This window comes from Hemitrygon akajei, chromosome 10 (genome assembly GCF_048418815.1).
Source record: "Hemitrygon akajei chromosome 10, sHemAka1.3, whole genome shotgun sequence".
In the NCBI taxonomy this organism is placed as follows: Eukaryota; Metazoa; Chordata; class Chondrichthyes; order Myliobatiformes; family Dasyatidae; genus Hemitrygon; species Hemitrygon akajei.
In genome coordinates, this window is record NC_133133.1 from 177,234,110 (window position 1) to 177,258,709 (window position 24,600).

The 24,600-nt window shown below is 41.4% G+C and overlaps 2 protein-coding genes across 5 annotated transcripts in view; one reads left to right on the forward strand and one right to left on the reverse strand.

Annotated features, from left to right (window-relative positions):
• LOC140735010 (uncharacterized) overlaps positions 1-16,816 on the reverse strand; it is a 35,217-nt gene extending 18,401 nt beyond the window's left edge. The window contains exon 1 of one of the 2 annotated variants that reach the window (XM_073059821.1): positions 16,774-16,816. The gene's annotated coding sequence lies outside the window, so the exon portion shown is untranslated. Of the gene's footprint in view, positions 1-16,445; positions 16,509-16,773 lie in introns of those variants that run through there. The other variant, XM_073059822.1, reaches the window with a different exon arrangement.
• LOC140735011 (protein mono-ADP-ribosyltransferase PARP11-like) overlaps positions 1-24,600 on the forward strand; it is a 232,557-nt gene that overhangs the window by 47,275 nt on the left and 160,682 nt on the right. The gene's annotated exons all lie outside the window — the stretch shown is intronic.

Below are 24,600 nucleotides of genomic sequence, written 5' to 3' on the forward strand. Positions count from 1 at the left end.
TTTGAGGGTGGAGTTAAGAAATTGCAAGGGTAAAAAAAAATATAGGAATCATATATAGGCTTCCAAATGGCAGCCCAGGTGTGGAGTTGAGATTGCAAAGGGAGCTGGAAAAGGCATGTAATAAGGGTAATGACACAATTGTAATGGGGGTACTTCAATAAGCAAGTTGATTGGGAAAATCAGGTTGGTGTCAAATTACAAGAGAGAATTTTTTAAATGCCTACAAGATGGCTTTTTAGAACAGCTTGTGCTTGAGCCTACTCAGGGAAAGGCCAAATTAGATTGGGTGTTGGTGTTGTGTAATAACACAGATCTTATTATGGACCCTTAGGAGACAGTGACGGTAATATAATTGAATTCACACTGCAGTTTTGAGGAGGAGGAGGATACTGGTGGGGATGACTGCAGAACAGAGATGGCCGAAGTTTCTGGGAATTGTTCACAAGGTGCAGGATAGATATGTCCCACAGAAGAAGTTATTCTCAAATGGCAGGGGTAGGCAACTGTGGCTAACAAAGGGAAGTTAAGGACTGCATAAAAGGGCATATAAGATAGTAAAAATGAGTGGGAATCTGGATGATTGGAAAGTTTTTAAAATCTAACAGAAGCCAACTAAGAAAACTGTAAGAAGGGAAAAAATGAAATACAAGGGTAGACGAGCAAATAATATAAAGCAAGATACCAGAAGTATTTTCAGTTATATAAAGAGTAAAAGGGAGGTGAGAGTTGATATTGAACCACTGGAAAACGATGCTGGTATGGTAGTAAAGGGGGACGGGAGACAAAGAAATGGCAGATGAACTTAATCGGTACTTTGGCATACTACTAGTATCTTCTACAGTGAAAACAGATGCAGGGGTCTGTATGTATCAGGGAGCAGGAGTGAGTGCCATTGATACTACAAAGGAAAAAGTGCTAGGCAAACTCAAAAGTCTGAAGGTAGACAAGTCACCTGGGCCAGATGGACTACATCCCAGAGTACTGAGAGAGGTTGCTGAAGAGGTAACGGATGCATTGGTCATGATCTTTCAAGAATCAGTTGACTCTGACATGGTCCCAGAGGACCATAAAATATAAGATATAGGAGCAGAAGTAGGCCATTCAGCCCATTGATCATGGGCTGAGCAAATTCTTCCAGCCATCCCACTCCCCCGCCTTCTTCCATGCCCTTTGATGCCCAGGCTAATCAAGAATCTATCTATCTCTGCCTTAAATACACCCAATGACTTGGCTCCACAGGCACTCATGGCAACAAATTCCAGATTTACCACCTTTTGACTAAAATCACTTCTCCACATCTCTGTTCTAAATGGACGTCCTTCAATTCTGAAGTCATGCCCTCCTGTCCTAGACTCCCTTACCATGGGAAGTAACTTTGCCATATCTAATCTGTTCAGGCCTTTAACAGTCGGAATGTTTCTATGAAATCTCTCCTCATTCTTCTGAACTCCAGGCAACCCCAAGAGCTGCCAGATGTTCCTCATACAGTAACCCTTTCATTCCTGGAGCCATTCTTGTGAATCTTCTCTGAACCCTCTCTAATGTCAGTATATCCTTTCCAAAATAAGGTGCCCAAAACTTCACACAATACTCCAAGTGTGGTCACACGAGTGCCTTATAGAGCCTCAACATCACATTCCTGCTCTTATGTCCTATACCTCTAGAAATGAATGCTAACATTGCATTCTCCTTCTTCACCACTGACTCAACCTGGAGGTTTACCTTCAGGGTATCCTGCACAAGAACTCCCAAGTCCCTTTGCATCTCTGCATTTTAAACTGTCTCCCCATCTAAATAATAGTCTGCCTGTTTATTTCATTTCATTTGCCAGTTCTTTGCCCATTCCCTTAAACTAACCAAGTCTCTGTGCAGGCTCTCTGTCTCCTCAACACTACCCGCTCCTCCACCTACCTTTGTATCATTGGCAAATTTATCCACAAATCCATTAATCCCATAGTCTAAATCACTGACATACATTGTAAAAAGCAGCAGTCCCACAACGAACCCTGTGGAACTCCTCTGGTAACTGGCAGCCAGCCAGAATAGGATCCCTTTATTCCCACTCTGTTTTCTGCCGATCAGCCAATATTCCACCCATGCTAGTAACTTCCCTGTAATTCTATGGGCTCTTATCTTGCTAAGCAGCCTCAAATGCAGCACCTTGTCAAAGGCCTTCTGAAAATCCAAGTAAGGACTGGAGGATTGCAAATGTCTTTAAGAAGGAGGAAGGCAAAAAAAAGGAAATTATAGGCCAGTTAGCCTAACCTCAGTGGTCGAGAAAATGTTGGAGTCTATTATTAAGGATGAGGTTTCGAGGTACTTGAAGAAAATAAGTCAATGATACAATAAGTCGAAGTCAGCATGGTTTCTGTAAAAGGAAATTTTGCCTGACAAATCTGTTAGGGTTCTTTGAGGAAGTAAGCAAAGGAGAGGTAGTAGATCACAAATACTTGGATTTTCAGAAGTCGTTTGATAAGGTGGAAGACTACACAAAAAATTGGCAGATAGAATAGTGTTGGGAAATATCTGATAATGCATTTTGGTAAAAGGAACAATAGTGCGGACTATTATCTAAATGGGGAGAAGGTTCAAACATCAGAGGTGCAGAGGGACTTGGGAATGCTCATGCAAGGCTCCCTGAAGGTTAATTTACACACCAAGTCTGTGGTAAAGAAGGCAAATGCAATGTTTGCATTTATTTCAAGGGAAATAGAATATAAAAGCAAGGAGATAATGCTGAGCCTTTATAAGACACTGGTCTGGCCACACTTGGGAGTATTGTCAACATTTTTGGGCCCCATATCTCAGGATAGCATGAGATATAGAACATAGAATAGTACAGCACATTACAGGCCCTTCGGCCCACAATGTTGTGCCGACCCTCAAACCCTGCCTCCCATATAACCCCCCACCTTAGTCTCTTAAACTTCACTAGTGTATCTGTCTCCACCACTGACTCAGGCAGTGCATTCCACACACCAACCACTCTCTGAATGAAAAACCTTCCTCTAATATCCCCCTTGAACTTCCATCCCCTTACCTTAAAGCCATGTCCTCTTGTACTGAGCAGTGGTGCCCTGGGGAAGAGGCGCTGGCTGTCCACTCTGTCTATTCCTCTTAATATCTTGTACACTTCTATCATACCTCCTCTCATTCTCCTTCTCTCCAAAGAGTAAAGCCCTAGCTCCCTTAATCTCTGATCATAATCCATATTCTCTAAACCAGGCAGCATCCTGGTAAATCTCCTCTGTACCCTTTCCAATGCTTCCACATCCTTCTTATAGTGAGGCGACCAGAACTGGACACAGTACTCCAAGTGTGGCCTAACTAGAGTTTTATAGAGCTGCATCATTACATCGCGTCTCTTAAACCCTATCCCTCGACTTTTTTTTTCCTCAGCAGTTTAATGGGGGCATGACTGCGCAAGTGCGTGTAAGTCGGATCATGAGGCAGCGGGACTATTTAAAGAGAACAATACTAATTTTATATTTTAACTTTTGTTATACCAACCCTCTCTTATAATGTGGGTTGTTTGTATTTTTTTAACTTTGTTGCGTCTGAGTTGCCGTCTTGAGACACGGGGGTAATTTTAGTATTAGACTGCTTGCTTGCCTCTTTTTGGCTTTTTTCCTGGGGTTTTGAGGGTGGAGGGAGGGGGATTTTTCTTTTTTCTTTTCTTTTTGCTTGCTTTCTGCTTAGTTTTATTTCATGGGCTTATATGAAACTACAAAAATGGTTGCAGTGCCGTGACTTCCGGTTTCTCCTTGAACTTACTTCCTTCTTCCGGGTTCATGAGTTCACTTTTTTTTCAAACTTATGTGTTAATTGTAATAAATATTGTCAATATGGATAGGACTATTAACTTTGTTTCTTGGAATACTAATGGTTTAAATCATCCGATCAAACGGAAAAAAACATTCAAAGTATTCCATAGAATGAATGCTAATGTTATTTTTGTACAAGAGACTCATGTAAGGAAGGTGGATAGTCAACGGTTGTTTAGGTTTTGGAAGGGCCAACAGTATCACTCAAATTCGCAAGCCAAAGTGAGAGGTGTTTCTATTTTTATAGATTCATCAACTTTTATACATCATGAAACAATTTCAGATCCGCAAGGTAGATTTTTGCTTATTACTGGTCTACTTTTTAATCAAAAAGTTGTTTTAGTTAATGTTTATGCTCCAAATACTGATTGTCCTGAATTTTTTAAATGTTTATTTACATCCTTTCCTAATTTGAATCAATATAGATTGATAATGGGTGGGGATTTTAACTGTTGTTTAAACCCTTTGATGGATAGATCCAAGCCCACCCAAACTCTTCCGAATAAATCGGCTTCTCTTATTAACTCTTTTATGATTGATTCAGCTATTTGTGAAATTTGGCGCTTTTTACACCCTAACGATAAAGAGTTTTCATACTTTTCCCATGTTTACCATAATTACTCAAGAATTGATTACTTTTTCATTGATCACCATTTACTTACAGATGTTATGGATTGTAAATATGACTCTATTACCATATCTGATCATGCACCTTTGAAGTTATCTATTAAGGTGACGGATTCATCTATTAATACTAAAGGTTGGAGGTTTAATCCAGTTTTATTGCGGGATCCTGAATTTGTCAACTTTATTAAACAGCAAATTGATTTGTTTTTCTCAACAAATTTTACAGCAGAGATCTCTAGTGGAACTTTGTGGGATACTTTTAAGGCATATATTCATGGACAGATTATTTCATATTCTGCTGGAGTTAGGAAACGAACTAATTCTAAAATATTAATACTAGTTGATAAAATTAAAGCAATTGACAAGATTTATTCAATGACCCCTAGCAAAGAACTTTATAAAGAAAGAGTGGAACTTCAAATGGAGCATAGCTTACTATTATCCTCTTCGATTGAAAGTCAGTTAATTAAATCAAAAGCCCAATTCTATATATATGGAGGTAAGTCTGGTAAATTACTAGCTAATCAATTGAAAATTGTTTCAGATAAACAACAGATTACTAGGATTCGTAAACAAGATGGTACTTTGACGATCGATCACAAAGAGATAAATAAAGCCTTTCAAGATTTTTATGATTCCTTATATCAATCAGAATGTACTAAGGACTCTTTTATAATAAATGAATTTTTAAGGAAATTGAATATTCCAAAAGTAACTGTTGAGGATAGTGTATTTTTGGATACACCTATTACGGAGTCTGAAATAGGAAAGGCTATTTTTTCAATGAATTCGGGTAAAGCTTCTGGTCCAGATGGTTTTTCTACAGAATTTTTAAAATCTTTTTCTTCCATACTTTCTCCTTGGCTTTGTAAAATTTTTAAAGATGCATTAAGTATAGGTAAACTACCACAATCTTTTTATGAAGCTTCTATTTCTTTAATTCTTAAAAAAGATAAAGACCCTACTGAATGTGCATCCTATCGGCCTATATCCTTGTTGAATACGGATTTTAAGATTTTTAGTAAAATTTTGGCTATTAGATTAGAAAATATATTACCTCGAATTATTTCTGAAGATCAGACTGGATTTATTAAAAATCGCTATTCATCTTTTAACATTAGAAAATTAATTAATATTATTTATACCTCTTCATCTAAAATACCAGAATGTGTCATTTCTTTAGATGCCGAAAAAGCATTTGATAGAGTCGAATGGCCATATTTATTTAATACAATGCAACATTTTAATTTTAGTTCAAAATTTATATCATGGATTAAATTAATATACCATAAACCCCTAGCTTTGGTTTTTACCGATAATCAAAGATCACCTTTTTTTCAGCTATTTCGTGGTACAAGGCAAGGTTGTCCTTTAAGTCCTTTATTATTTGACATTGCTTTAGAACCCTTGGCTATAGCTATTCGTGAATCACCCAATATTTTCGGTATTACCCGTGGGGAGACGACGTATAAGGTATCATTATATGCGGATGACTTGTTATTATATATATCTGACCCTGAAAGATCTATTCCTGCTATTTCTTCTTTGCTCGCTCAATTTAGTAACTTTTCTGGTTATAAATTGAATTTTAATAAGAGTGAACTATTTCCATTAAATATGCAAGTTCCAATTTATAATCATGTACCATATAGAATTGTTACAGATTATTTTACTTATTTAGGTATTAAAATTACTAAAAAACATAAAGATTTATTTAAAATTAATTTTCTACCTTTAATCGATCAAATTAAACAACTTGCTAATAGGTGGTCTCCATTATCTTTGTCTTTGGTAGGCAGAGTTAATGCCATTAAGATGATGATACTACCTAAATTTTTATATTTATTTCAAGCATTACCAATTTTTATTCCTAAATCATTTTTTAATATGGTTGACTCTAAAATATCTTCTTATTTGTGGCAGAACAAAAATCCTAGACTAGGCAAAAAATATTTACAGAAGCCTAAGAAGGAGGGCGGCTTGGCTCTACCAAACTTAAGATTTTACTATTGGGCAGTTAACATATGGTATTTAATATTCTGGACACAAGAATCGACTACAGCTGCTTGCCCACAATGGGTAAATTTGGAATGTAAATCTGTGCAAGATTTTTCATTGATCTCAATCTTAGGATCTTCACTTCCTTTTTCGTTATTTAAAATGAATAAACAGATAACTAATCCCATAGTCAAGTATACATTACGAATTTGGTTTCAATTTCGTAAATTTTTTGGCTTGAATAAGTTTATGCTGTCATGTCCTATAGTATCTAACTACTTCTTTCGGCCTTCATCTATAGATCAAGCTTTTCTATTATGGAAAACAAAAGGTATAACATGTTTTCGTGATCTGTTTTTGGATGATAACATTATGTCCTTTGAACAGCTATCTAATAAATATAATTTACCTAAAACCCATTTTTTTAGATATTTGCAAGTCAGAAATTTTCTGTATAATGAATTAAAGTCTTTTTCGAAAGAATGTCCATTGGACATTACAGAAAGAATTTTAGCCCTCAATCCTTGTCAAAAGGGTTTAGTAGCTATCATTTATAATATGATTATGAGTGTACAGCCAGACGTATCAGAAAAAATTAAGAAGGAATGGCAAGAAGAATTGCATTGTCCTATATCTACTGAGCAATGGGAAAAAATTTTGTCATTGGTAAATTCGTCCTCTATTTGTGCTAAACATGCCCTAATACAATTTAAGGTTGTACATAGAGCTCACATGTCTAAAGATAAACTTGCTCGATTTTATTCTTATGTTAATTCAACTTGTGACAGATGTCATTCTGATGTTGCTTCATTGACTCATATGTTTTGGTCTTGTCCTTGTTTACAAAATTATTGGAAAGATATTGTTAATATTATTTCAAGAGTTTTAAATATCAATTTCCAACCACATCCTTTTACTGCAATTTTTGGTTTACCAATGATAGATAATAATCGTCTATCCGCTTCATCTCAACGATTGATTGCATTTGTTACACTAATGGCTAGAAGATCTATTTTACTGAATTGGAAAGAAATTAACCCTCCAACTGTATTTCAGTGGTTTTCTCAAACTATTTCTTGTTTGAGTTTAGAAAAAATTAGAAGTGTGGTTTTTGATTCTTCAGTTAAATTTGAAGAAACTTGGAGACCATTTATTCAACATTTTCATATGAGTTAAATGGTCTGATCCTAAACCTTACTGTTATTATCCTTAATTATTTGGATGGAGGTTCGGAGTTATCGGCACTACTGTATGTATTTAACATTATGCAATTGCCCATGTTGGTTAGTTTTTTTTTAAAGTTTTCTTTTAGTTTTTTTTGGGGGGGGGGGTTTCTCTTTTTCGATTCTTTTACATTAATACTATGAGTTTGGGAGGCTTTATATATTGATTATTACATATCTGATTGTCTATTTAAACTATTAATTATGTACTCTCAAATGTTTTGTATTCATATTTCACTTATGTTTTTCTTAAAATTAATAAAAAGATTTAAAAAGAAAGACAGAAAGAGAACAGTTAGATGGAGCGGGGGACAGAGTAGGAAGGCTTTGTCTCGAGAGGCTTTGGCGTGCAGAGGCTGAGGACGTGCTTCACTCCAAGTGAGGTAAGGCCGGGTAAGTTCCTTTAAAAGGAGAAAGTTTCAAAAGCTGAGGCAAGTATCTGGTAGGTCATGGCAGCTGAGATCGGCCCCATGGTTTGTTCATCCTGCAGCATGTGGGAAATCAGGGATACTTCCAGTGTCCCTGACGACTATGTGTGCAGGAAGTGTGTCCAGCTGCAGCTTCTGGCAGACCGCATTGAGCGTCTGGAGTTGCGATTGGATTCATACTGGAGCATCTGTGATGCTGAGAAAGTCGTGAATAGCACATTCAGAGAGTTGGCCACATCGCAGGTAAAGGCTACACAGGAAGAAAGGGAAGGGGTGGCCACTAGACAGCATAGCAGGAGGCAGGTAGTGCAGGAGTCCCCTGAGGTCATTTCCCTCCTAAACAGATAGATGTTTTGGATACTGTTGGGGGAGATGTCTCATCAGGGGAAGGCAGCAGCAGCCGAGTTCATGGCACCATGAGTGGCTCTGCGGCATAGAAGGGAAGGAAAAGGAATGGGAGAGCTATAGTGATAGGGGATTCGATGTAAGGGGAATAGATAGGCGTTTCTGCGGCCGCAAACGAGACTCCAGGATGGTATGTTGCCTCCCTGGTGCAAGGGTCAAGGATGTCTCTGAGCGGCTGCAGGACATTCTGGAATGGGAGGGTGAACAGCCAGTGGTCGTGGTGCACATAGGTACCAACGATATAGGTAAAAAACGGGATGAGGTCCTACAAGGTGAATTTAGGGAGTTAGGAGATAAACTAAAAAGTAGGACCACAAAGGTAATAATCTCTGGATTACTACCAGTGCCACGTGCTAGTCAGAGTAGAAATAGGAGGATATTTCAGATGAATACATAGCTTGAAAAATGGTGCAAGGGGGAAGGATTCAAATTTCTGGGGCATTGGAACCAATTCTGGGGGAGGTGGGACTGGTATAAACAGGACGGTCTGCACCTGGGCTGGACTGGAACCAATTGTCTACGGGGAGTGTTTGCTACTGCTGTTCAGGAGGCTTTAAACTAATGTGGCAGGGGGATGGGAACAAGTGCAGAGAGACAGAGGGGTGTAAAATGAGGGTAGAAGCAAAAAGTAGTAAGGTGAAAAGTAAAAGTGACAGGCAGGCAAATCCAGGGCAAAAAGCAAAAAGGGCCACTTTTCAACATAATTGTATAAGGGCTAAGAGTGTTGTAAAAACAAGCCTGAAGGCTTTGTTGGTCAATGCGAGGAGCATTCGTAACAAGGTGGATGAATTGAATGTGCAGATAGTTATTAATGAATTATGATATAGTTGGGATCACACAGACATGGCTCCAGGGTGACCAAGGATGGGAGCTCAACATCCAGGGATATTCAATATTCAGGAGGAATAGACAGGAAAGAAAAGGAGGTGGGGTAGCGTTGCTGGTTAGAGAGATTAACGCAATAGAAAGGAAGGACATTAGCCTGGAGGATGTGGAATCGATTTGGGTAGAGCTGCATAACACTAAGGGGCAGAAAACACTGGTGGGAGTTGTGTACAGGCCACCTAACAGTAGTAGTGAGGTTGGGGATGGCATTAAACAGGAAATTAGAAATGCCTGCAATAAAGGAACAGTAGTTATATTGGGTGACTTCAATCTACATATAGATTGGGTGAACCAAATTGGTAAGGGTGCTGAGGAAGAAGATTTCTTGGAATGTATGCAGGATGGTTTTCCGAACCAACATGTTGAGGAACCAACTAGACAGCAGGCCATTCTAAATTGGGTATTGAGCAATGAGGAAGGGTTAGTTAGCAATCTTGTCGTGCGAGGCCCCTTGGGTAAGAGTGACCATAATATGGTGGAATTCTTCATTAAGATGGAGAGTGACATAGCTAATTCAGAAACAAAGGTTCTGAACTTAAAGAAGGTTAACTTTGAAGGTATGAGACGTGAATTAGCTAAGATAGACTGGCAAATGATATACTTAAAGGGTTGACAGTGGATATGCAATGGCAAGCATTTAAAGATCGCATGGATGAACTAATTAGGAAAGGGGAAAAAAGATTATGAGAGAAAGCTGGCAGGGAACATAAAAACTGACTGTAAAAGCTTTTATAGATATGTGAAAAGAAAAAGATTGGTCAAGACAAATGTAGGTCCCTTACAGTCAGAAACAGGTGAATTGATCATAGGGAACAAGGACATGGCAGACCAATTGAATAACAACTTTGGTTCTGTCTTCACTAAGGAGGACATAAATAATCTTCTGGAAACAGTAGGGGACCGAGAGTCTAGTGAGATGGAGGAACTGAGGGAAATACATGTTAGTAGGGAAGTGGTGTTAGGTAAATTGAAGGGATTAAAGGCAGATAAATCCCCAGGGCCAGATGGTCTGCATCCCAGAGTGCTTAAGGAAGTAGCCCAAGAAATAGTGGATGCATTAGTGATAATTTTTCAAAACTCCTTAGATTCTGGATTAGTTCCTGAGGATTGGAAGAGTGGCTAATTTAACCCCACTTTTTAAAAAAAGGAGGGAGAGAAAAACCGGGGAATTATAGACAGGTTAGTCTGACAGCGGTGGTGGGGAAAATGCTAGAGTCGGTTATCAAAGATGTGATAACAGCACATTTGGAAAGAGGTGAAATCATCGGACAAAGTCAGCATGGATTTGTGAAAGGAAAATCATGTCTGACGAAACTTATAGAATTTTTTGAAGATGTAACTAGTAGAGTGGATAAGGGAGAGCCAGTGGATGTGGTATATTTAGATTTTCAAAAGGCTTTTGACAAGGTCCCACACAGGAGATTAGTGTGCAAACTTAAAGCACATGGTATTGGGGGTATGGTATTGATGTGGATAGAGAATTGGTTGGCAGACAGGAAGCAAAGAGTGGGAGGAAACGGGAGCTTTTCAGAATGGCAGGCAGTGACTAGTGGGGTACCGCAAGGCTCAGTGCTGGGACCCCAGTTGTTTACAATATATATTAATGATTTAGACGAGGGAATTAAATGCAGCATCTCCAAGTTTGCGGATGACATGAAGCTGGGCGGCGGTGTTAGCTGTGAGGAGGATGCTAAGAGGATGCAGGGTGACTTGGATAGGTTAGGCGAGTGGGCAAATTCATGGCAGATGCAATTTAATGTGGATAAATGTGAGGTTATCCACTTTGGTTGCAAGAACAGGAAAACAGATTATTATCTGAATGGTGGCCGATTAGGAAAAGGGGAGGTGCAACGAGACCTGGGTGTCATTGTACACCAGTCATTGAAGGTGGGCATGCAGGTACAGCAGGCGGTGAAAAAGGCAAATGGTATGTTGGCATTCATAGCAAAAGGATTTGAGTACAGGAGCAGGGAGGTTCTACTGCAGTTGTACAAGGCCTTGGTGAGACCGCACCTAGAGTATTGTGTGCAGTTTTGGTCCCCTAATCTGAGGAAAGACATTCTTGCCATAGAGGGAGTACAAAGAAGGTTCACCAGATTGATTCCTGGGATGGCAGGACTTTCATATGAAGAAAGACTGGATCGACTAGGCTTATACTCACTGGAATTTAGAAGATTGAGGGGGGATCTTATTGAAACGTATAAAATTCTAAAGAGATTGGACAGGCTAGATGCAGGAAGATTGTTTCCGATGTTGGGGAAGTCCAGAACGAAGGGTCACAGTTTAAGGATAAAGGGGAAGCCTTTTAGGACCGAGATGAGGAAAAACTTCTTCACACAGAGAGAGTGGTGAATCTGTGGAATTCTCTGCCACAGGAAACAGTTGAGTCCGGTTCATTGGCTATATTTAAGAGGAGGTTAGATATAGCCCTTGCGGCTAAAGGGATCGGAGGTATGGAGAGAAAGCAGGTACAGGGTTCTGAGTTGGATGATCAGCCACGATCATACTGAATGGCGGTGCAGGCTCAAAGGGCCGAATGGCCTACTCCTGCACCTATTTTCTATGTTTCTATGAAAGCTAACACCCCATAAGCCTTCTTAACTACCCTATCTATCTGTGAGGCAACTTTCAGGAATCTGTGGACATGTACCCCCAGATCCCTCTGCTCCTCCACACTACCAAGTATCCTGCCATTTACTTTGTACTCTGCCTTGGAGTTTGTCCTTCCAAAGTGTACCACCTCACACTTCTCCGGGTTGAACTCCATCTGCCACTTCTGCATCCTATCAATGTCTCTCTACAATCTTCGACAATCCTCTTCACTATCTACAACACCACCAACCTGTGTCGTCTGCAAACTTGCCAACCCACCCTTCTACCCCCTCATCCAGGTCGTTAATAAAAATCACAAAAAGTAGAGGTCCTAGAACAGAACCTTGTGGGACACCACTAGTCACAACCCTCCAATCTGAATGTACTCCCTCCACCACGAAACTTTGCCTTCTGCAGGCAAGCCAATTCTGAATCCACCTGGCCAAACTTCCCTGCATCCCATGCCTTCTGACTTTCTGAATAAACCTACCGCGTGGAACCTTGTCAAATAACCATATAACCATATAACAATCATAGCATGGAAACAGGCCATTCCGGCCCTCCTAGTCCGTGCCGAACTCTTAATCTCACCTAGTCCCACCTACCCGCACTCAGCCCATAACCCTCCACTCCTTTCCTGTCCATATACCTATCCAATTTTACCTTAAATGACACAACTGAACTGACCTCTACTACTTCTACAGGAAGCTCATTCCACACAGCTATCACTCTCTGAGTAAAGAAATACCCCCTCGTGTTTCCCTTAAACTTTTGCCCCCTAACTCTCAAATCATGTCCTCTCGTTTGAATCTCCCTTACTCTCAATGGAAACAGCCTATTTACGTCAACTCTATCTATCCCTCTCAACATTTTAAATACCTCGATCAAATCCCCCCATCAACCTTCTACGCTCCAATGAATAGAGACCTAACTTGTTCAACCTTTCTCTGTAACTTAAGTGCTGAAACCCAGGTAACATCCTAGTAAATCGTCTCTGCACTCTCTCTAATTTATTGATATCTTTCCTATAATTCGGTGACCAGAACTGTACACAATATTCCAAATTTGGCCTTACCAATGCCTTGTACAATTTTAACATTACATCCCAACTTCTGTACTCAATGCTCTGATTTATAAAGGCCAGCGTTCCAAAAGCCTTCTTCACCACCCTATCTACATGAGACTCCACCTTCAGGGAACTATGCACTGTTATTCCTAGATCTCTCTGTTCCACTGCATTCCTCAATGCCCTACCATTTACCCTGTATGTTCTATTTGGATTATTCCTGCCAAAATGTAGAACCTCACACTTCTCAGCATTAAACTCCATCTGCCAACGTTCAGCCCATTCTTCTAACCGGCATAAATCTCCCTGCAAGCTTTGAAAACCCACCTCATTATCCACAACACCTCCTACCTTAGTATCATCAGCATACTTACTAATCCAATTTACCACCCCATCATCCAGATCATTTACGTATATTACAAACAACATTGGGCCCAAAACAGATCCCTGAGGCACCCCGCTAGTCACCGGCCTCCATCCCGATAAACAATTATCCACCACTACTCTCTGGCATCTCCCATCTAGCCACTGTTGAATCCATTTTATTACTCCAGCATTAATACCTAACGACTGAACCTTCTTAACTAACCTTCCATGTGGAACTTTGTCAAAGGCCTTGCTGAAGTCCATATAGACTACATCCACTGCCTTACCCTCGTCAACATTCCTTGTAACTACTTCAAAAAATTCAATAAGGTTTGTCAAACATGACCTTCCACGCACAAATCCATGCTGGCTACTCCTAATCAGATCCTGTCTATCCAGATAATTATAAATACTATCTCTAAGAATACTTTCCATTAATTTACCCACCACTGATGTCAAACTGACAGGTCTATAATTGCCAGGCTTACTTCTAGAACCCTTTTTAAACAATAGAACCACATGAGCAATACGCCAATCCTCCGGCACAATCCCAGTTTCTAATGACATCTGAAAGATCTCCATCAGAGCTCCTGCTATCTCTACACAAACTTCCCTCAAGGTCCTGGGGAATATCTGGTCAGGACCCGGAGATTTATCCACTTTTAAATTTCTTAAAAGCGCCAGTACTTCCACCTCTTTAATTGTCATAGGTTCCATAACTTCCTTACTTGTTTCCCACACCTTACACCATTCAATATCCTTCTCTTTAGTGAATACCGAAGAGAAGAAATCGTTCAAAATCTCTCCCATCTCCCTCGGCTCCACACATAGCTGACCACCCTGATTCTCTAAGGGACCAATTTTATCCCTCACTATCCTCTTGCTTTTAATATAACTGTAGAAGCCTTTCGGATTTACTTCCACCTTATTTGCCAAACCAAACTCGTAACTTCTTTTAGCTTTTCTAATCTCTTTCTTAAGTTTCCTTTTACATTCTTTATATTCCTCGAGCAATTCCTTTACTCCATGCTGCCTATATCTATTGTAGACATCCCTCTTTTTTTGAACCAAGTTTCTAATATCCCTTGAAAACCATGGTGCTTTCAAACCTTTAACCTTTCCTTTCAACCGAACAGGAACATAAAGATTCTGTACCCTCATAATTTCACCCTTAAATGACCTCCATTTCTCTATTACATCCTTCCCATAAAACAACTTGACCCAATCCACTCTCTCTAAATCCCTGCGCATCTCCTCAAAGTTAGCCTTTCTCCAATCAAAAATCTCAACTCTAGGTCCAGTCCTGTCCTTCTCCATAATTATATTGAAGCTAATGCTATTGTGATCACTGGACCCGAAGTGCTCCCCAACACATACATCTGTCAGCTGACCTATCGCATTCCCTAACAGGAGATCCAACACTGTAAATGCCTTACTAAAATCCATGTAGATCACATCCACTGCACTACCCTCATCTGTATGCCTGGTCACCTCCTCAAAGAACTCTATCAGGCTTGTTAGGCATGATCTGCCCTTCACAAAGCCATGCTGACTGTCCCTGATCAGACCATGATTCTCTAAATGCCCACAGATCCTATCTCTAAGAATCTTTTCCAACAGCATTCCCACCACAGAAGTAAGGCTCACTGGTCTATAATTACCTGGACTATCCCTACTACCTTTTTGAACACGGGGACAACAATCGCCTCCCTCCAATCCTCCGGTACCATTCCCGTGGACAACGAGGACATAAAGATCCTAGCCAGAGGTTCAGCAATCTCTTCCCTTGCCTCGTGGAGCAGCCTGGGGAATATTCCGTCAGGCCCCGGGGACTTATCCATCCTAATGTATTTTAACAACTCCAACACCTCCTCTCCCTTAATATCAACATGCTCCAGAACATCAACCTCACTCATATTGTCCTCGCCGTCATCAAGTTCCCTCTCAGTGATGAATACCGAAGAGAAGTATTCATTGAGGACCTCGCTCATTTCCACAGCCTCCAGGAACATCTTCCCACTTTTATCTCTAATCGGTCCTACCTTCACTCCTGTCATCCTTTTGTTCTCCACATAATTGAAGAATGGTTTTCCTTTACCCTACTCACCAAGGCCATCTCATTCCCTCTTCTTGCTCTTCTCAGCCCCTTTTTAAGCTCCTTTCTTGCTACCCTATATTCCTCAATAGACCCATCTGATCCTTGCTTCCTAAACCTCATGTATGCTCCACTATGTCAGTGCAGAGAGTTTAGCAGTGGTTCATGAGGATGATTCATGGAAAGAAAGGGTTAACATATGAGGTGCATTTGGCAGCTTTGGATCTGTACTCTCTGGAATTCAGAAGAATGCTGGGGTGGGGGGATCTCATTGAAACCTACTGAATGTTGAAAGGACCAGATAGGTTAGATGTGGAGAGGATATTTCATTTGGTGCAGGTATCTAGAACTAGATGGCACAGCCTCAAAATTGAGGGGCAACTCTTTAAACAGTGGTAAGGACAAACATTTCGCAAAAGAGTAGTAAATCTATGGAATGCTCTGCCACAGATTGAGGTGGAGACCAAGTCCATGAGTACACTTAAGGCAGAATTTGATTGCTTCCTGATCCGTCAGGGCATCAAAGGATATGGTGAGAAGGCAAGTGTATAGGCTTGAGTGGGATCTGGGATCAGCAATGATGGAATGGTGGAGCAAACCCAATGGACTGAATGGCCTAAGTCTGCTCCTATAGCTTGTGGTTTTATGATATTATTGTGTACCCAGAGGGAATGGTAGAAAACATATTCTTACAGTCAGAAAGGTCCAGAACAAGAGGAGGTAGAACTGAAGTGATTTTCTCAAGAACTAAAGCTGATGGAAGGATTTTCTTTTTTTTTCATACAGCACTAACTGACACTTTTATTGACTGGAAGGTAAACCCTTCAAGTTTATTTCGGAACAATATTTTTGTTCCGTGTTCCTAATCGTTAGATTTAGATAGTTAATATTCGGCAGCGTATGGGAGACCCATCCACTCCCAGTCTCTCTACTTACACTTTCGAATACGTCCTACGGACTGGCACGAAATGTACTGGAAGAGTCACCCATGGCTGCGTCTATACCCAGAAAACAACACGAACGAGACAAGTCAAGGTCCCAGCGATGCGCATGCGCCGCTGAAATGGCGTCAGCATTTTCGTTCGTCAGCAGAAAATTCCCCGGGGCCCGGTTACGGATCGTGGGTCTGAGAGAAGAGAGACGGGAAAAGGACAGGGTACCGTCTAGAGTTGCGGGGCCACGCTGTGTCCGGAGCTCACAATAATTGTTCCTCAATCGCAGACACCGAAGCTAATGAAAACCCTGCTTGGATCCCCGCTCCTACCTGCAGCCGATCCTCCAGAGCCTTTTGTCTACTGAGCGCATGCGAGATTTTCGGGGTGTCAGTGACGCTGGCGCCTGCGCATTTGATCGCAGGGTCACCTCACCGGCAGCGAATTCTGAAACGCGGAAATCTCTGGGTCAGCAAGATACCATTAAATGTGTCTGCAATTGCCGGTTCCGCGGCATGCCTCAAAAACAGTCAATATTTTTATGTAGAAAACTCAGCAGCTACTTTAACGAAGCAAGCTCCCACAACAATATACTTAATATCAGCAGGCGTTCCATATGTCAAATGTCAAAGTCCAACCCACTTACAAAGCAGATATAAAACTCAAAGAGATTCTGTTGATACTGGAAATATAGACCAACGTACACAAAATGGTACAGGAACTCGTATGTCAGATGACATCTAAACAAACTAGTCATGGTGAAGGGTTTAGGCTCAAAACATTGACTGTTTATTCCTCTCCATAGATGCTGCCTGAGCAACTATGTTTCTCCAGCATTTTGCAGAAATAAACCTAATTTTTCAGTCAGATTCCAAATGTTGCTTATCTTTCACTTGTAGCCACACCTTCCTGCTCTGATTCCCTCTTCCTCCCTGTAACCTTTAGCCCCCAAAACGTCCTGGAGCCCCAAAGCCCTGATGTATGCTGGCCTCTGTTTGGTTTGTGACCCTGCTTTGCTCCTTCGGAAATTTACCTACCATTCTGTTGTTATACTTTAAAGGAGATTGTTGCATTGCAACAACCGAGCTGTGTGAGGCACAGCTGGAACCGGAGCCCCTGGCCAGAAAGGGGAGGATCTCATCGGAAGGTAGATGTCAGAGAAAATGTTGAAATGCAAAATTGAAATTATAGGTATGATGGGCTGGATGGTTGGAAGTGTGTATATTTTAATGCTAGCAGTATTATGGTAAGGGTGATGAACTTAGAGCATGGATCAGTACATGGAACTACAATGTTGTAGCCGTGACTGAAACTTGGTTGAGAGAGGGGCAGGAATGAGTGATTAATAATCAGGTTTTCAAAGCTTTAGAAAAAATAGAGGAGGAAGTAAAAGAAGGGGGAAGTTGCACTACTAATCAGGGACAATATCAGAGCTTCACTCAGGGGAGACATAACAGGTCAGACACTGAGTCCATTTGGTTAGAACTCAGGAATAGGAAGGGTGCAATCATACTGATGGGATTGTACTACGGACCCCCCTAATAATCACTGGGACATTGATGAACAGTCTAAGGAAATGTGTGAAAATAATAGGGTTGTTGTCATGGGGGATTTCATCTTCCCTAATATAAACTGGGACCTTCTTAGTCCAAGGGGTTTAGATGGGGCAGAGGTGTCTCCAGTTAAGTTTCTTAAATCAATATGTAAATAGTTTAACAAGAGGAGGGGCCATATTGGACTTGATATGTTTAAATGAACTATTGCTGCTTGAAACCGATGGAAACAACATCGATGGGGATCGGAAGCACCCACATAGGACACCTCAGAGGAAGCGCTGGTGTAGAGTGGGGTTACAAGTGCGTTTAAAGAAGCGGGGTTTTAAACTCCCTATACTGACTATCTGGCTGGCAAACGTGCAGCCTCTGGTGAATAAAATCGATGATCTCAGAGCTAAGGTGCTGAATCAGAGGGACATTAGGACCATGTGTGTCCTTTGTTTTGCGGAATCCTGGTTAACCCCTTCTGTACCGGATGCAGCGATTCAGATCGACGGGTTTATTATACTCTGTCAGGATAGACCTATAGAGTCTCCCAAAAGCAAAGTGGAGGAGTATGCCTCATGATCAACTCTTCTTGATGCACAAATATATCAGTGCTGTCCCAATTCTGCTCACCAGACCTGGAATATCTAGCAGTTAAGTGCCATCCTTTTTACCTACCACGGGAGTTCTCTGGGGTCATTTTGGTAGCAGTTTAGAGTTAATCTCAGGCCAATGTCAAGCAGGCTTTAGATGATCTGAGCAATGGGATCAACATGCACAAAACAGCGCATCCTAACATCTTCACCATCGGTTTGGGTGATTTTAACCAGGCCGGTCTGAAAAAATCACTAAGCAACTACCATCAACAGATCTCTTGCAATACCAAAGGAAACAACACACTGGGCCATTGCTACTCTACCATCAAGAATGCTTGCCGTGCTATTCCACGCCCTCACTTCAGGAAGTTGATCATCTACTGTACTTTACTCCCTGAGTATAGGCTGAGACTCAATACTGCAGCACCAATAGTGAGGACCAAGAAGGTATGGACAAGGGAAGCACAGGAGCGCTTACAAGACTGCTTTGACTTGATGGACTGGACTGTATTCAGAGATTCATCTTTGAACCTAGATGAGTATGCTGCAGTTGTTACTGACTTCATTAAAACCTGTGTGGATGAGTGTGTGCCTACTAAGACTTACTGTACATTCCCAAATCAAAAACTGTGGATGAACCAGAAGGTATGTCGTCTGCTGAAGGCTAGAGCTGTAGCATTCTAGTCTGGCAACCCAGACCTGTACCAGAAAACCAGATATAATTTTGCAGAGGGCTATCTCAAGGGCGATGAGACAATTTTGTAGGAGGTCGGAGACGACGTCGGATACATGGCAACTCTGGCAGGGTTTGCAAGACATTACTCCCTACAAAGCGAAACCCAATAGCATAAATGGCAGCACTGCTTCACTACCAGATGAACTCGATGCCTTATATGCACGCTTTGAAAGGGAGAACACTACTGCAGCTGTGAAGATCCCTGCTGCACCTGATGACCCTGTGATCAATGTCTCAGAGGCCAATGTTAGGCTGTCTTTAAAGAGGGTGAACCCTTGCAAGGCAGAAGGTTCCGATGGAGTACCTGGTAAGGCTCTGAAAACCTGTGCCAACTAGCTGGCGGTAGTATTCAAGGGCATTTTCAACCTCGTACTACTATGGGTGGAAGTTCCCACTTGCTTCAAAAAGGCAACAATTATACCAGTGCCGAAGAAGAATAAACATAAGAAATAGGAGCAGGAGTAGGCCATTTGGCCCATTGAGGCTGCCACACTATTCAATAAGATCATGGCTGATCTGTCCATAAACTCAGCTGCATCTACCTGGCTTTTCCCCATAACCCTTAACTCCCCTACTATGTAAAAATCTATCTAACTATATCTTGAATCTATTTAGTGAAGAAGCCTCAACTGCTTCCCTGGGGAGAGAATTCCACAGATTCACCACTCTCTGGGAAAAACAGTTTCTCCTCATCTCTATCCTAAATCTTCTCCTCTGAATCTTGAGGCAATGTTCCCTAGTTCTAGTTTCACCTACCAATGGAAACAGCTTTCCTACTTCTATCTTATCTATCCCTTTCAAAATTTTGTATGTTTCTATAAGATCCCCTCTCATTCTTCTGAATTTCAGAGAGTATAGTCCCAGGTGACTCAATCTCACCTCATAGGTTAACCCTTTCATCCCTGGAATCAACCTGGTGAACCTGCTCTGCACTCCCTCCAAAGCCAGTGTATCCTTCCTCAAGTATGGAGACCAGAACTGCACACAGTGCTCCAGGTGCAGCCTCACCAGTACCCTGTATAGTTGCAGCATGACCTCCCTGCTCTTGAATTCAATCCCTCTAGCAATGAAGGCCAACATTCTGTTTGCCTTCTTGTGAAGGACCAGGGTAAGCATAAAACTAGGAGAGCAGGTAAAGGTGAAAAAAATAGGGGTTTTATTTACCCAAAACGCTTACAAACTCAAAAGAACTGTTCTAGAGTCCAAACTTGAATCAATTAAACAAAACAGAATTTGGTTACAACAACATAATAAATACTCCTCAAGCCAAGAGACACCACTCATCTCCTGACTGCGGGATTATATTTGATGCTGGCCAGTCCATAGTAAATTGCAGAGGAGAGAAACATTCCTCTCCTTAAAAAGATATGGCATAAATGAAGCAGCTCCAGAGAACACACCTCTGGCAGTAGCAGAATGGCACAATCCTATTATCCAGCCCCATCTATTTAGGCTGGTGTAATGCAACAACTCAGTCATTTACCAGATTATCAGGAGGATGGTCGGCTACAGGACACTTTAATATGCCTGGTTGATGGTGTGGCTGGTAATTGCAGCCGCCACACTTCTTAATAACCTGTTGTACCTGCAAGCAACTTTTTACAATTCATGAACAAGCACTCCCAAGTCTCTCTGCACAATAACATGCTGCAAACTTTAACCATTTAAATAATAATCTGCTCTTCTATTATTCCTTCCAAAGTGGATGATCTCACATTTACCAACATTGTATTCCATCTGCCAGACCTTGGCCCACATACTTAACCTATCTATATCCCTCTGCAGACCCTCCACATCTTCTGTACAATTTGCTTTTCCACTCAGTTTAATGTCATCAGCAAATTGAGCTATGCTACACAAATCATCAATGTAAATGGTAAACAGCTGCAGGCCCAGCACCAACCCCTGCGGCACCCCACTCACCAATGATTGCCAACCAGAGAAACGCCCATTTATACCAAGTCTCTGCCTTCTATTGGTTAACCAATCCACTATCCATGCTAATACACTGCCTCCGATTCCATGCATCTGTTTCTTATAAATCTCTTGTGCGGCACCCTATCGAACACCTTTTGGAAGTATATGACATCCACCTATTCCCCTCTTGTCCTCAAAGAACTCCAATAAGTTTGTCAAACAGGACCTGCCCTTTCTGAATCTATGCTATGTCTGTCTAATGGAACCACTCCTTTCTAAATGTTCCGCTATTTCTTCCTTAATGACAGCTTTAAGCATTTTCCTGACTACAGATGCTAAGCTAACTGGCCTATAGTTGCCCAGCTTTTGCCTACATCCTTTTTTAAAAAGTGGTGTGACATTTGCTGTCTTCCAATCTGCCGGGACCTGCCCAGAGTCGAGAGAGTTTTGATAAATGATTACCATCACGTCTACTATAACCTCTGCCAATTCCCTCAGCATCCTGGGATACATCCCATCAGGACCAGAGGACTTATCTACCTTCAGGCCCTACAGTTTGCTCATCACAACCTCTTTAATGACCTCTTAATCATTATCACCTGGTAGCACTCACATCTACAGTGATGAAATACTTTGAGGGGTTGGTCATGACTAGACTGAACTCCTGGCCTCAGAAAGGACCTGGACCCATTGCAATTTGCCTATCGCCAGAACAGGTCAATGGCAGATGCAATCTCAATGGCTTTCCACACGGCTTTTGACCACCTGGACAACACAAACACCTATGTCAGAATGCTGTTCATCGACTATAGCTCAGCATTTAATACCACCATTCCCACAATCCTGATTGAGAAATTGCAGAACCTGGGCCTCTGTACCTCCCTCTACAATTGGATCCTCAACTTCCTAACCGGAAGACCACAATATGTGCGGATTGGTGATAACATATCCTCCTCACTGACGATCAACACTGGCGTACCTCAGGGGTGCGTGCTTAGCCCGCTGCTCTACTCTCTATATACACACGACTGTGAGGCTAGGCATAGCTCAAATACCATCTATAAATTTGCTGATGATACAGCCATTGTTGGTAGAATCTCAGGTGGTGAGGAGAGGGTACAGGAGTGAGATATGCCAACTAATGTAGTGGTTCCACAGCAGCAACCTGACACTCAACATCAGTAAGACTAAAGAGCTGATTTTGGACTTCAGGAAGGGTAACATGAAGGAGCATATATCAATCCTCATAGAGGGATCAGAAGTGGAGAGAGTGTGCAGCTTCAGGTTCCTCAGTGTCAAGATCTCTGAGGATCTAACCTGGTCCCAACATATCAATGCAGTTATAAAGAAGGCAAGGCAGTGGCTATACTTTATTAGGAGTTTGAAGAGATTTGGCATGTCAACAAATACACTCAAAAACTTCTATAGTTGTACCGTGGAGAGCATTCTGACAGGCTACATCACTGTCTGGTATGGAGGGGCTACTACACAGGACCGAAAGAAGCTTCAGACAATTGTAAATCTAGTCAGCTCCATCTTGGGCACTAGCCTACAAAGTACACAGGACATCTTCAGGGAGCAGTGTCTCAGAAAGGCAGCGTCCATTTTTAAGGACCTCCAGCACCCAGAGCATGCCCTTTTCTCACTGTTACCATCAGGTAGGAGGTACAGAAGACTGAAGGCACATACTCAGTGATTCAGGAACAGTTTCTTCCCCTCTGTCATTCAATTCCTAAATGGTCATTGAATCTTTGGACACTAACTCACTTTTTTTAAATATACAGTATTTCTGTTTTTGCACGTTTTTTAAATCTATTCAATATATGTACAGTATAATTGATTTACTTGTTAATTTATTATTTTTAAATTTTCATTTATTATTATTATTTTCTTTTTTCTCTCTGCTATGTATTGCATTGAACTGCTGCTACTAAGTTAACAAATTTCATGTCACATGCCCGTGATAATAAACCTGATTCTGATTCTGATTCTGTTGGGTAATATGCCCAGCTAGATGACTGACCATTCAGTGGGGAAACAGTGCCCACAACTCCTCAACTTTCAGGATAGCTACAGAAAATAATAGGTATGGTCATTGTGGGAGAATTGTGAGGGCATTAGGTAGGAACAGTTTTTCTCTGGCAAGTCCACATCAGACATGGGAGGCTGTTTAAAGATCGATTGCACAAAGGTATGTTCCTGCTAAAAGGAAGGACAGGGATGGATAGATAAGAAAACTTTAGATGTTCGGAGAGACCATAGGAGCAGAATCAGGCTATCTTGTCCATCAAGTCTCCTCCACCATTCAATCATGGCTGATTCTTTTTTCTATCTCCTCTTCAACTCCAGTTCCCGGCCTTCTCCCCGTAACCTTTGATTCCATGTCCAATCAAGAACCTATCAATCTCTGCCTTAAATGCACCCAACGACCGACACCTACAGCTGCATGTGGCAACAAGTTCCACAAATTCACTACCCTTTGGCTGAAGAAATTTCTCCATATCTCTGTTTTGAAAGGGCGCCCCTCTATCCTGAGGCTGTGCCTTCTTGTCCTAGATTTTCCCACCATGGAAAACATACTTTCCACATCTAATCTGTCTAGGCCTTTCAACATTTAAAATGTTTCAATGAGAACCCCCCTCATCTTTCTGAATTCCAGCAAGTACAAACCCAAAGCCATCAAACGTTCCTCATATGATAACCATTTCATTTGTGGAATCATCCTTGTAAACTTCCATTAGACGCTCTCCAATGCCAGAACATCTTTTCTAAGATGAGGAACCCAAAACTGTTCACAATATGCAAGGTGAGGCCTCACCAGTGCCTTATAAAGCCTCAGCATCACACCCTTGCTTTTGTATCCTAGACCTCTTGAAATGAATGCTAACATGGCATTTGCCTTCCTCACCACCAAATTGAACTGCAAGTTAACCTTCAGGGTATTCTGCACAAGGATTTCCTAGTCCCTCTGCATCTCAAATTCCTGGATTTTCTCCCCTTTTAGAAAATAGTCTGCACTGTATTTCTACTTCCAAAGTGCATGACCAAGCATTTTCCAACATTATATTTCATTTGCCACTTTCTTGCCCATTCTCCTAACCTGTCTAAGTCCTTCTGCATCCTACCTGTTTCCTTAACACTACCTGCCCCTCCTCCAATCTTTGTATCTGATGCACCATCAATAACTCTCAGAGACGGGAGGCAAGAGATAGGCTTTTATTAGCTGCAAACGTGACCACAACATCTTGGAGACTGAGGGAGGAGCAGTGCCTCCAATCGCCTTTATACAGGGGTCTGTGGGAGGAGCCACAGGAGCAGTCAGCAGAGGGGCGTGTCCAGACAGGTATACACATAGTTTACCATATTCAC